Raw genomic sequence first — 11,628 nt, 5'->3', positions numbered from 1 at the left:
CCTGCTGGTCCTTGCTGCTGCAAGCTTCCATTCTTCTGCATTATTGCTCCCCCTTCCTTCTGTATGTACCACTAGGGGAGTTTCTGGCTGTTTGGCCATGGGCGGTGGGTCCACTGCAGACTGTGCTTGGAACCAGCTATCTAGCTCCTTCTCAGCCTCCTTGATGTTACACAGCCCTCTCAGTGTCTCCTGCAGCCCAGACACCCATTGCAGGAGGTCCTCCGGGTGGGCACATGGACTGCAAGCAAGTCTGTTGCCTGCTCTTTCCCCAAGAGAAAGCTCTAGGCTCCTCCTGCAGCCTGAGGTCTGCACTGCAGCCTCTCCCTTCAGCAGATGCCTCCACCCAGGCATCGAGTTAACTCCTTCAGGACAGCCCCTGATGCCATTTTACACCCCCTGGTCATCCAAAGGACGACGGGTAACATAGTAACCTGTCTTTTACAACTGCTGAGTGCCCTCATCTCTTACTCTGGCTGTGTCAAGAACAGCAACCGCAAGCTTTGCCCTGCAGCACCTTCGCTGAAGGCAGCCTTTGGTGAAAGGGAGCTGTACCTCCTTGTGAGGTCCAGCTGCCTAGCAGAGCTTTGCTCAGACCTGTGAAGCTCCTGAGGTCCCTTAAAGCCATTAATTTGAGTAGGCATTGCACTGGGTTAGGCCAGTAGCCAACTGGCCAGTGGGCCCAGTTAGCCAATGTAGCAGCAGATGCCCCGCTTTCTCTTCACTCTCCCAGCTGCAGCATCATGCCATGATTGCTACTGCAAACTATCCTGCAGGCTAGACTGATAACACGCTTATGTGTTATTTCTGTGTCAGTCACCACCACCCCTTTTCTGATATGCGCAGGGATATATCACTATAAGGAGGGAAAAGGAATTGTTTAGGGTGGGACAAAGTGTAACTAGGGGCAATGGGAGGAAACAGAGCAGAGAAATGTCTAGGCTGACTATCAAGAAAAACATCCTAACACTGAAGCCCAAAAAGGCTGTTTAATGATCTCCCAAAGGAAGTAGTGGGAACCTTTATCAATGACTCATTTCAAGCCGTGAAGGACAAAACTCTGAGCGTGGGGAATAGTCATGTGTTGGCAGGGCATGAAGGGTCTTTCCCATTCCTCCTTGCTGACTCCGTGCCCTCACCCTTCTGAAAGAAACAGGATCTGAAAAACACAATGCAAGCAGTGGTTTCCTAACACACACACACACACACACACACACACACAAAACCCAACATCCTTAAGTGATCCTTTGAGATTGGGAGCCTGGGAAATGCTTTTTAAATTAGCTTTTATAACATGACAGATGATAACAAGTTTTAGAGTAATTTTTCACTTCTTTGTCAGCCACACCGCCAGAGTGTGTGTCTATCCTGGCAGCATCTTTCTTGCAAATTAATGAAACATCAAGGCTGCACTGCCAGCCAGATTGGAGTCATGTATTTCCAGGAGAGAGCCTGAACTGGCACATCCTCAGCTGCTACAAATCAATTAAGTTCCCTTGATTTCAGCGCAGAGGGTCACCAACATGCAGCTGCAGAGGATCTGGCCCATTTCATGTTGGAACAGAAATATTGCTTTCATTTTACTGAGAGCTGGAATATTTAAAATTTAATTGCTGTTAAAATTTAAAATCCCTATTTAATTTAATATTCGTTTTGCAGTTTCTTTTGGTGACAGTGTCTAATGCCACTTCTGCTCTAAGATGTTGAGACCATACATTTCCCCGAGATCACCACTTCAGGGTTTGCAGGGCTACGGTGTTATTTGGTCATCAGGCACAATCTGCCCTTGGATATTTTGCTGACTCCAGTTTCTCGTTCCTGTGTGTTTAATAACTGTACTAAGAATAAACAGCATTAAACGTTAGCCAAGGCTTATTACATTGCCCAAATCCCTGGAAAGCAGTGGCATGCCTCAGTGCTGGCAGGGAGTGGAAACAGGATGGGAAAGGACCCCCTTGTCTATGGAAAAGCATTGGCAGCGGCTTTGAGGCTCAAACGGCTGCAAAGACAAATCTTGCTTCTTGCCAGCATGCCCCAGCTCTGCATGCACAGTGTGTGTGCTTCAGGCTTCAGTCTGGGAAGCAGGGATTCTTCCAGCTCCTTAGACAGACTTTGGGCGCTCAGGACACATTGAAGGGCTGTTGCAGTGCTTATATTTGTATGGAGTTTGACGACAGCTGTGAAGAGAAGCCTGATGTCTGACCGTGCAGACCCTGGCAAGCCCTGGTGCATCTTGCTGTGTTTCAGATTGCGTGTCTTATTAAAAGTTACTTCATGCCATCTGGTCCCCAGTTAGTTGGATACTAGGGCTAGTATCAGTGAAGAAGAAAATTCTCACCTCTCTCAGCCCATGGCTGTGAGGGAAGGGGCTGTCCTGCCGAGTTGCAGAAAACAGGAACAGAGAAGAGGCAATGGTGTCCAGAGACAGGGAGTAAGGAAAGGAAACCATGGCTTAAAGCAACCAGGAGAAATGAGGGTTAAAGAGATCTTGAAGGGGCTCGGGATGTGTTGGGATATCAGGGAGGCTCTAGCACCTGTGTGTGTCCGCTGCAGCTATGCCCATGCCCATAGGGAGAGCTGCACGCCAGCAGGCAGCGCCACATTCCAGGTGGGGCCACATCAGTTCAGTGCTTGTCTTCTCGTAAAGATGGGAGATCTGGTGCTTCCAACTTGCAACTGGATTTATAATTTGGCAAAGACTCCAAAAAAAAAAAAAAAATGCCCTTAACAACACCAAGCACGTCATTACAAAGTGTTAGAGCACATGCATTAGAGCTTCACTACAAAGTACAGCTGAGAGCCAACTTTCCAGAGTCATTTTCCTGTGCATCTGCCAAGCGGTACGTGGAAAGAACCATCTGCAGCTTCTTACAGGGGCATTTCCCGGTCACAGCTTCCAAAGGGTAACTAAAAACCTAGTTCTGTAAAACATACGCAATTGCCCCGAAGGGCCTGAGTTTTAACAAGAATACAAGTTAAAGCTGAAAACAAGTGATGACTCCCAGTGTTTGGTCTGCTCTGCCTGTATCTGAAGCTAATCAACCCACTTGGCAAAATTAACATCTCCCAAGTACTTCATAATCCTATTTATATTTTAAGAATTTCTCTTTAAAGAATTAATAGCATGCCTGTCAGGCACTGCTCATTAAATGTTTTTTGGATCAGGCAATATCTTGGATCACTGAGATCCTGATGATGCTCACATTTTAATCTCAAGATGACTGATTACCCATGGGAACAAGTGATCAAGGAAAACAGTGCATTGCCCATCCTGGGAACCACTGATCCAGACCATGCACCTTTCTAGGATGCAGGCTTTTGCCAGGCACATCTTGTGCAGCTCAGAAGAAGAACGTCTGGATGAAAGTCTATACACAAGAGGCCAGACTACATGATCTAATGATCCCTTTTGGCCTTAAAATCTTGAATCAGTGAGTTGAAAACTATGAAAAGAGTCCCCAGCTGTAGGAATGAATTGGCTCAATTGCAAATAGGTCAATTAAACTCAAAACTGACAACCTCCTGGATGATCTTTAAAGTTATAAATTGGATTGAAAGGGATGTAAGTATAATTAACTTCTTCTCTATTTTCAAGCTAGTACAAAATTTCTCGCCTCTTATCCAGCACTCCTGTGTAATGTTCCTGTGCTCCCCTAAAAGGCTGATACATTATTTTCCATATCTCTGTACAAAGGTAGTCTCTAGTTGGACCACAAAGTTGTGAGTACAAGGCTAGACTGACCAAGTGAAAGCATCCGTCCTGCTATATACAGGCAATAGACACAGATGCTCCTTCTAATTACCTAAGCCAGGAAATTCTTGTGGTGAGTGAAGGTGGGAGGCAGGAGGGACCCTCCAGCTCAGATTGTGCCAATCTGGCTCAGGCTGAGCTGTGTTCAAAGGTCTGGTTCACCCAGTGATGTAGTGGTGGCTGTTTGCAGGGCCAGATGCATGCAGGTAAACCTCTCCACTTCATGTGAATGACCCATGGAGAAGATGGTGGCCAGGCACCTCTTCACACCCTTTATCTTGCTTCCTGCATGGGGCTACATTCAGATCCTGGTGGAGCAAGTCCCCTGGCCTGTGTAGTGACTGCCATGCCACAGCAACAACAAAACCTGTTGTCTGTGTGATGCTCCCATGCAAAGGGCTCTGGTTAGTAACACACTACTGGGCTTAATGTAGAGGCATTGCAGGGCCTGGGAGGAGGGAATTCTTTTATTTTCTGTGAGTATCTGTACCTGGGCCATTAACTGTCATGTAAGGACTACGGATAGAAATTTCTCTCGTTTCTTCAGCACTACAAATTAATTGCATGTTCAGCACAAGAGCAATGCAGGGGGATAAATTTGAGCAAGCCCAGTTTAGCATTTACCAGCATCATTCCAGCTTCTTTGTCCTGCTCCTTCTTGCTGGGGCCTTGAATCTCTATGCCTGCATGCTGACTCCTGTCTTGTCTTCTTTTCTTTGCTTCCCTCTCTAGTCCCACTGCTGACACGTGTCCCACCCCACCACTCTCATCTGCTCCTTCTCACAGCTTCTCATCCTCTCATCTCCTCACCCCTTCCCTGTTTCTCCCAGTATCACTTCTCACTTTAAAACACAACTGGCTGTTTCAAAATACTAGCAATTGGATTTTAGAGAAACTGAACACTGTCAAAACCAAGTCAGTCTCTGACTCACTCTTCCGCTTGTAAGATGACAACCAGGTAGGGATAATGTTGCTAAAGAGCCTTCTGCCACAGTGCAGGGGGCTGTGAAATGAGCCCCTGGGCATTAAGCTGAACTGCATTTGCGGGGTGCCCACGGACAAGACCCCGGAGGGAACAGGCCTCGTGCCCCTGCCTGGAACTGAGCACGGCTACAATGTGAACAGTGCCATCTTTTGGATAAGGTGGAAAACTGTACTAACCTCCCGCTGCCATCGAAAACACAACCCTCCACACAACCCTCCCAGAGAAAAAGGCTCTTTCTTTTTCCCCTTGCTCTCACAAAGACTGCTGCCTGAATTCTCCCTCAAGTTTTTATCGGGAAAAGTTATTTTTCCTGTCAAACTCAGAAGTGCGCAGTGGTGTGTATGCACGGTGTCCAGCAGTGCCGCCTTGCTCAAGTCAACTGCATTTCAGTTGTATAGAGCACAGAAAAACGCTTTGAAGGAGATCTTTCCAGAGGAACTGGGATGCCTGATGAAAGCTGCTGCAGCTTGTGAACAAACCTCCCAATGACTGAAAGTCTGACTGAATGCAGAAGCAGCAGCACGGCTGCAAAGGGGGCAGCAGTTCCAGGATTTGTCTGTGCTGCAAAGTGCTTTAAGGCTGAACAAAGGGAAAAGGCTATAAACCAGAAATGCCCTACATGTAATCTTATACTGCTCCACGTAATACACAAGTGACAGTATCGTAGAAACGAATACTGCATCTGCACTGGAACTGGGCTTCTAGAATCCAGTGAAACATCCCAGCTCCTGGAGGGGTTGAGAACACGCTCATTCTCAGTAGTCATGCTGATGCTTTTTGAGTCTGAGCCAAGATTCTGTAAATCTAAGTCAGCTCTGTCTCCTGTGCCTAATAATATGAAGCAAGAAATAGCCCAGCCTTATAAAAACTGTGGGTTTTGGCCTCAGCCCATAATGATCGGGCTCATAAATGAAGCCCAAACTTCTGGTTCTTGTCCAAACAACAATCATCTTGGAGCTCCATGCCTACAAATCAGACTGGCAGATATTAGCTGTTCTGAGTTTGTTCAGGCTCACACTTCTCAGTTTAAGCTGAGCTTCCTTTTGTTTATGCACAGTTTCTTGAGCAAAGTCTTTTTTCCAGTTGCATGCTCTTCACCTAACCACAATACTCACTGACTTCCACAGATATTCTCTGGTCAAATCCTTACTGCTATGGAATTAACAGCAAAATGTTGCTGATTTTATTGTAATTAAGATTTCCCCACTTGGAAATTAGTCTTCTAGGTAGCTGCTAGAACACAGTGTTACAGGAAATCAGAATTAACTAAGCAAAGTGATTAAGATGTTCTGCTACCCACCTAAGTAACCCCATAAATGGGAGATGAACAGAGACATCTGAGCTACTTCTATCAGTTCAGCCAGGAAAAAGGGTAACTCTAACTAGCTCTGGTCAACCCTGCATGCCAGCCTCTATCATCAACCTGCAGCAAGTATCGTTTCAGCCCATGACTGCTATTACTGATAAAGGTGGCAGAACATCATAGACAAGAGTGCTCTTGCCCTGGGTAGAAGCCTTGGACATCTTCCCAATCTTTGCACTGCTGAAAATTACAGCCACCAACTGTCTGCAATGACTGCACCCAGCTGAGATTTTCCATCTCTTACTTGGCAACTGTCACACCTGGAACCCATTTATGCCACTGAAATACCATTTGTAGGCTTAAATGCTGTATATAAAGGCTATCTTGAAATGCTGCTTCTAGTTATGCCAAACTAAGCACATGCTTTTGAAGAGGTAAAACAGACCCACAGCAAACTTTACCTTGCTGGGTATTGATGTGAGGATTTTGGTCCCATTGGTAAGTCTGTACTTGTGCAGTCTGCTTGATACTGAGGCCCCTCTCAGAACACTTGTAGCAGAAGGACAACCCTGTTTGGAGGGCTGGTTCACCTTCTTATCCTTCTTTCACTGCCACATGGAACTCAAGCTCTCCAGAGATGAGGAGGGAAATGCTTTCCCTCAGCATGGTAGCATAGATAGAAAGCTCTTGACCATGGGTGACTTTCCATGCAGCTTGAGAGCCCTTGGATGGGCAAATGGCCACTCCCCAGGCTGAATTCATTTTCTCAGGACTGAACACCAGGAAGAGACAAAGCAATCCCCAAATGAGGAATGTGGATCAGTAGGTAGAGGGCACTAGTGCTTGTGAATGGAAGAGTCTTTACTGCAGTGCAGGCTTGGCCAGCTGGGCAGAGTAATTGTCCCAGGGCACTGAGGGCTTATGCCCTATCTGGGCAACTGAGACCTCAAGAAAAACACTGAGAGATAGAGTACGCTAAGCTCTCTAGTGGACTTTAAGTGAAGCCTTCAAAATGGTGGGGAGATGCCTGTGCTACTAGATATGCACTATTATTCTTTCTAAGCTGTTTCCTTTGTGTGCTGGCTGAAGCACCTTTTGATCCCTTGGAAAAATGAATGCCGGGATGCCCTCAGAGATGATGTTCTGAAGCCATATCATGTGAGTAAGTAGGGGAGAAAACTGGTCCAGCAAAAGGAACTTTACTAGGTGTCCATGACAGATGTATTGAAATATTCAAGCTTAAACTAACACAAACTTTCCATGTCAGACATTATGCGTTTCACTTCATATGGACTAAAGGGTTTTGGACGGTGTCTCTTTAACGTGCTGCTGAAGCTTGCACATGCAGATATGTATTTTGGGCTGCTAAAATAATTCTGTGTAAGGGGGAAACTATGAGCAGCTGAGGGAGGAAGTAACACTTCTGAAAAATAAAATCTGCTTCAGAAACTGGTGCATGCTTTGAAAAGACAAATGTTTTATCACTGAGGATTTCAGGCTTCCGAATACGTGCCAATCTGAATCCAGTTTTGCAATTTCCACTTGGACGTATCAACTCTTACTCTCAGTGGAATTTTTGTCTGAGTGGAAACAGGAGCATCAGGCCCTTTGACAGCAGAGTCTTTCCTCCCCCAGAGAGAGCCTGAATGGTAAGGTAGTGCAGGGACTTTTTTTGTAGGAATGTGACATTGCGAATGTCCACATCTATTTAGCAAACCATCTCACCCTGGCGATGCACTCCATGCATTTTTGGTCCTGTTTGTTCAAGACTCCTATTGACTCATGCTTACAAGCAGTCCCCTTGAAAGTTAGTGCGTGCTTGCACATTTTGCAGGACAAGGGTCAGTATTTTCATAGCCCCAAGCCCAAATAATGGGTTTTTGCTCTGTAAGCCACTGTGCTCTCAAGCTAAATGCTATCAAGTCAGCCGATGGAGTTAACAGCAAAAAATGTAGAAGGAAACAGAGCTGGCGAAACAGCTTGTGATTATTATCTGAGGGCTGGGTGGAGTACCTATTGGAGAGGCAGCAGCTGGGAGCCGGCGTATCCAGAATAGAGAAGCTGACATTACAGAACTTCTTTCCCTGCTAAATGCTTTGGTTTTCTCTGAACTTCCTAACTTCCTGGGGGCTGGTGGCAGCAGCATGACCTGCAAACCCTGGGGAGACCGGTCCCAGCTTTTAGATCAAGGGACTCAAAGTGAGAGAGAAAAACAAATGCTTTTTTTGAGGAATGCACTTTGAATTATTCATCTGCATGTTACTGAAATCTGTTTTGTTCCTCACTGGAACTACGAGGAACTCTAATTACAAGTATTTAAGACACACATAAATTACCTTGCCAGCCATGAAGAATGCTGCCTGTAAAGCCTAGAAATATTATTCCTGCAACTGCAGCCAAGAAAAGTTAATAGACCATGTGCTGGGTGAGATGCTAAATGATCAATAGCATGTTATGAATAATCAGAATTCCAATGAAAGTAGGCGATACTTCTGTAGCGCCCTGGAAATCTCTAGACATCCTCTGCCCGTTTACTACACACCTAATGCCAGTTCTTTAGGGGTGCAGCTGGGCTCATTTTTAACTAGATGCCTACAGAACTCGCTAGGTACTGGGAGGACAACGACCTGGCTTTGCGTGGCTGTCCAAAGCTTTGCTGTTCACATGCCATGGGAGCACCGTACCTGGCTTCCCCTGGCTCTCCACCCCTTGTCTCTTTCTTGCCAGCCTTGAGAAGGCATTTTGTGACATCCCCACCCATACGCAGTTGTTGGCGCTGGGGACAAAATGACAACGTAGAACATAAGCACTGACATGCCACGACTCCACAGGCAGCGGTGACGTTGATCGAGGCAGACTTCTGCAAATACATGACAGACTTCAAATGCCAGGTTGCTTCTTGAGCCCTAAATAAGCCTTGTTAGACTGCTGCTTTTGTTTTCCTGCAGCTGCAAATTTAACCCTTTGCAAACACATTCTGTGATCTTTCACTTAGTTCAAAGCTGTGGCAGTTGTGTGTTTGCACCTCAGACACGCCGTCTTCCAAAAGCCTCAAAACGGCCTAAAGCAAAGGTCCGTGGTGGCTGCAGAAAAAACAATGGGATACAAAAAGGTATCTTGCTTGAGTTGCAAGCGGATGAAAAATGATAGTGCTGGGTTGCATTCGGGTGCTCTCTGGCAACGAGCTGCTGGGGGCAGTAAACACCGCTCAGATGAGCCGGAGCCACAGGTCCTACCTTTACAAGTGGCTGACTCGGGGAGGCACAGCCCGTGGAAATTCATGCCAGGGGCATACAAGGTCTGTGTAATTCTCCAGGCCGCAAACTAGACTTATGCAGGGTAAGAGTGGAGCCTAGCTTTCGTGTGAGATATAGAAAAGGACAGGACCTGCTTAACCTACGTACAGTGCCAAGGAATGAACGGCTACCTGCTAGTCCCTCAATATGTGGCCTCCAGTCAAGATCCCCCAGCGGTATAAGGTGTGTTACTCAACCACTGTTTGCAGTGGGACCACAGGGACACGGACAGAGGTGTCCCTCCATCAGCAGCGAGTGGAATCAGCCAGCTGGAATTTGCAGTTTCACACTGCAAATGCATCAAGCTAAACTTCACAATAGTTTCTGAGGGCTTTTTCTGGGGCAGATTGTGCTTCCTCAGCAGTTTTGGAAAGCACCATGGGGACTCTGACAGTGCTAAGCAGATGGGGGCACTGCTTGAAAGCCCTTTTCTGCTCTGCATTAGCACTTCAGTAGGGAAGGGCTGCAGGAGAGGTTTACCCACTGCAGCTCCTCAGGCCCAGCACAAGCTCCGTCTCTCTCATCTGCATATTTGGAGCTCTCTAACTTGCTTTCAGAAGCGACTTCGCACACCAGCTTGGTGCAACAAGGACTTTTGAAGGGTGCAGTTATGGTCTGTGGAAGCATCTGCACCAAGCATTTGCCAAAGCAGAGGTCAGGGTTGCTCTGCTTTCTGCAGATTGAGTGACAGCCCCTGAGATCACCTCAGGATGGCACCAGACATGATGGGGCATGTGGTACCATTATGCCTTTCCTAGCAAAATAGTCCAAGAAATCATTCATGTTGGCAGTATCTGTAGTAGCGAGCACATCAGCCAGGGCCTATTTTCTGGCCCTGAGGTCACACAAGCGTATGCAGATCCCAGCTCATGTCCTCGGTGCTGGCCTCGGTTTTTTTTCCCCAGGGCAGGGTGAGCTCACCAGTTCCTCGGTCAGGACCAGCCCCGGGGCTGCCAGCTGGGAGAGCCTCGGGTGTCACAGGCCAAAACTGTGGCAGGGAATGTGCTAACATAAAAAGCATGGAGGGCTGCATGTTGCTGCTTGAGGTCATGCCCTGACCCTCTTCAGTTTACTGTTGTAGAGATCATCACTGGATTTAAGAGGAGCTGGTTGAAGTGATGCTCTGCTCATTTGAAAATGAGACAGAAGCTTAAACTCTTGTCCCTTCCCCTAGCAAACTGCCTGCCAGCCTATGCAGGCTGACTGGGTAGCGCTCTCCTGTGCTACACGGCTGTGTGGTCTCACCTGTGCCCTGGCCCTCTCTGCCTCTCCTCCCTGCTCGCTTGTGGAACAGATGGGAAACACGACAGGGGCATTGTGCACAGCAAGGCTCATCTCTCAAATCTCAGGAAAGATGGCAATTTTACAGTTCCATGCTATTTACAGAGGACCTTGCCATGGCCTCTCTGCTGCACCAGGGTTGTGTTGTGTGGTGTGGCTGAATCTAATACCTCCAGTTGAGCTGCATCTCTATGTAACCTGCAGGCTGAGTGGGCAGCCAGAGTTCAGAGCCTGGCCAAGCTGCTTCCCTGGGATGACAGAGGTGTGAGTCACTTACAAGCTTTGTGTAACCTACTTACTTATAAAGACTGTATACAAAGATTTGTATACTGTATACTGGCTTCGGTGGATAAAGAACTGGCTGGATGGCCGCACTCAAAGAGTTGTGGTCAATGGCTCGATGTCCGACTGGAGACCGGTAACGAGTGGTGTCCCTCAGGAATCGGTGTTGGGACCGGTCTTGTTCAACGTCTTTGTCGGTGACATGGACAGTGGGATTGAGTGCGCCCTCAGCAAGTTTGCCGATGACACCAAGCTGTGTGGTTCGATTGATACGCCGGAGGGAAGGGATGCCATCCAGAGGGACCTCAACACGCTTGTGAGGTGGGCTGATGCCAACCTGATGAAGTTTAACCATGCCAAGTGCAAGGTCCTACACCTGGGTCAGAGCAGTCCTAGGCACAGCTACAGGTTGGGCAGAGAAGAGATTCAGAGCAGCCCTGCAGAGAAGGACTTGGGGGTGTTGGTCGATGAGAAAATGAACATGAGCCGGCTTCAGTGTGCGCTCACAGCCCAGAAAGCCAACCGTATCCTGGGCTGCATCAAAAGGAGCGTGACCAGCAGGTCGAAGGAGGTGATCCTGCCCCTCTACTCTGCTCTCGTGAGACCTCACTTGGAGTATTGTGTGCAGTTCTGGTGTCTTCAACATAAAAAGGACATGGAACTGCTGGAACAAGTCCAGAGGAGGGCCACGAGGATGATCAGGGGACTGGAGCACCTCCCGTATGAAGACAGG

The sequence above is a fragment of the Psittacula echo genome (genome assembly GCF_963264785.1).
Source record: "Psittacula echo genome assembly, chromosome: 1".
NCBI lineage: Eukaryota > Metazoa > Chordata > Aves > Psittaciformes > Psittacidae > Psittacula > Psittacula echo.
Note: the sequence above shows the minus strand (reverse complement) of the source record.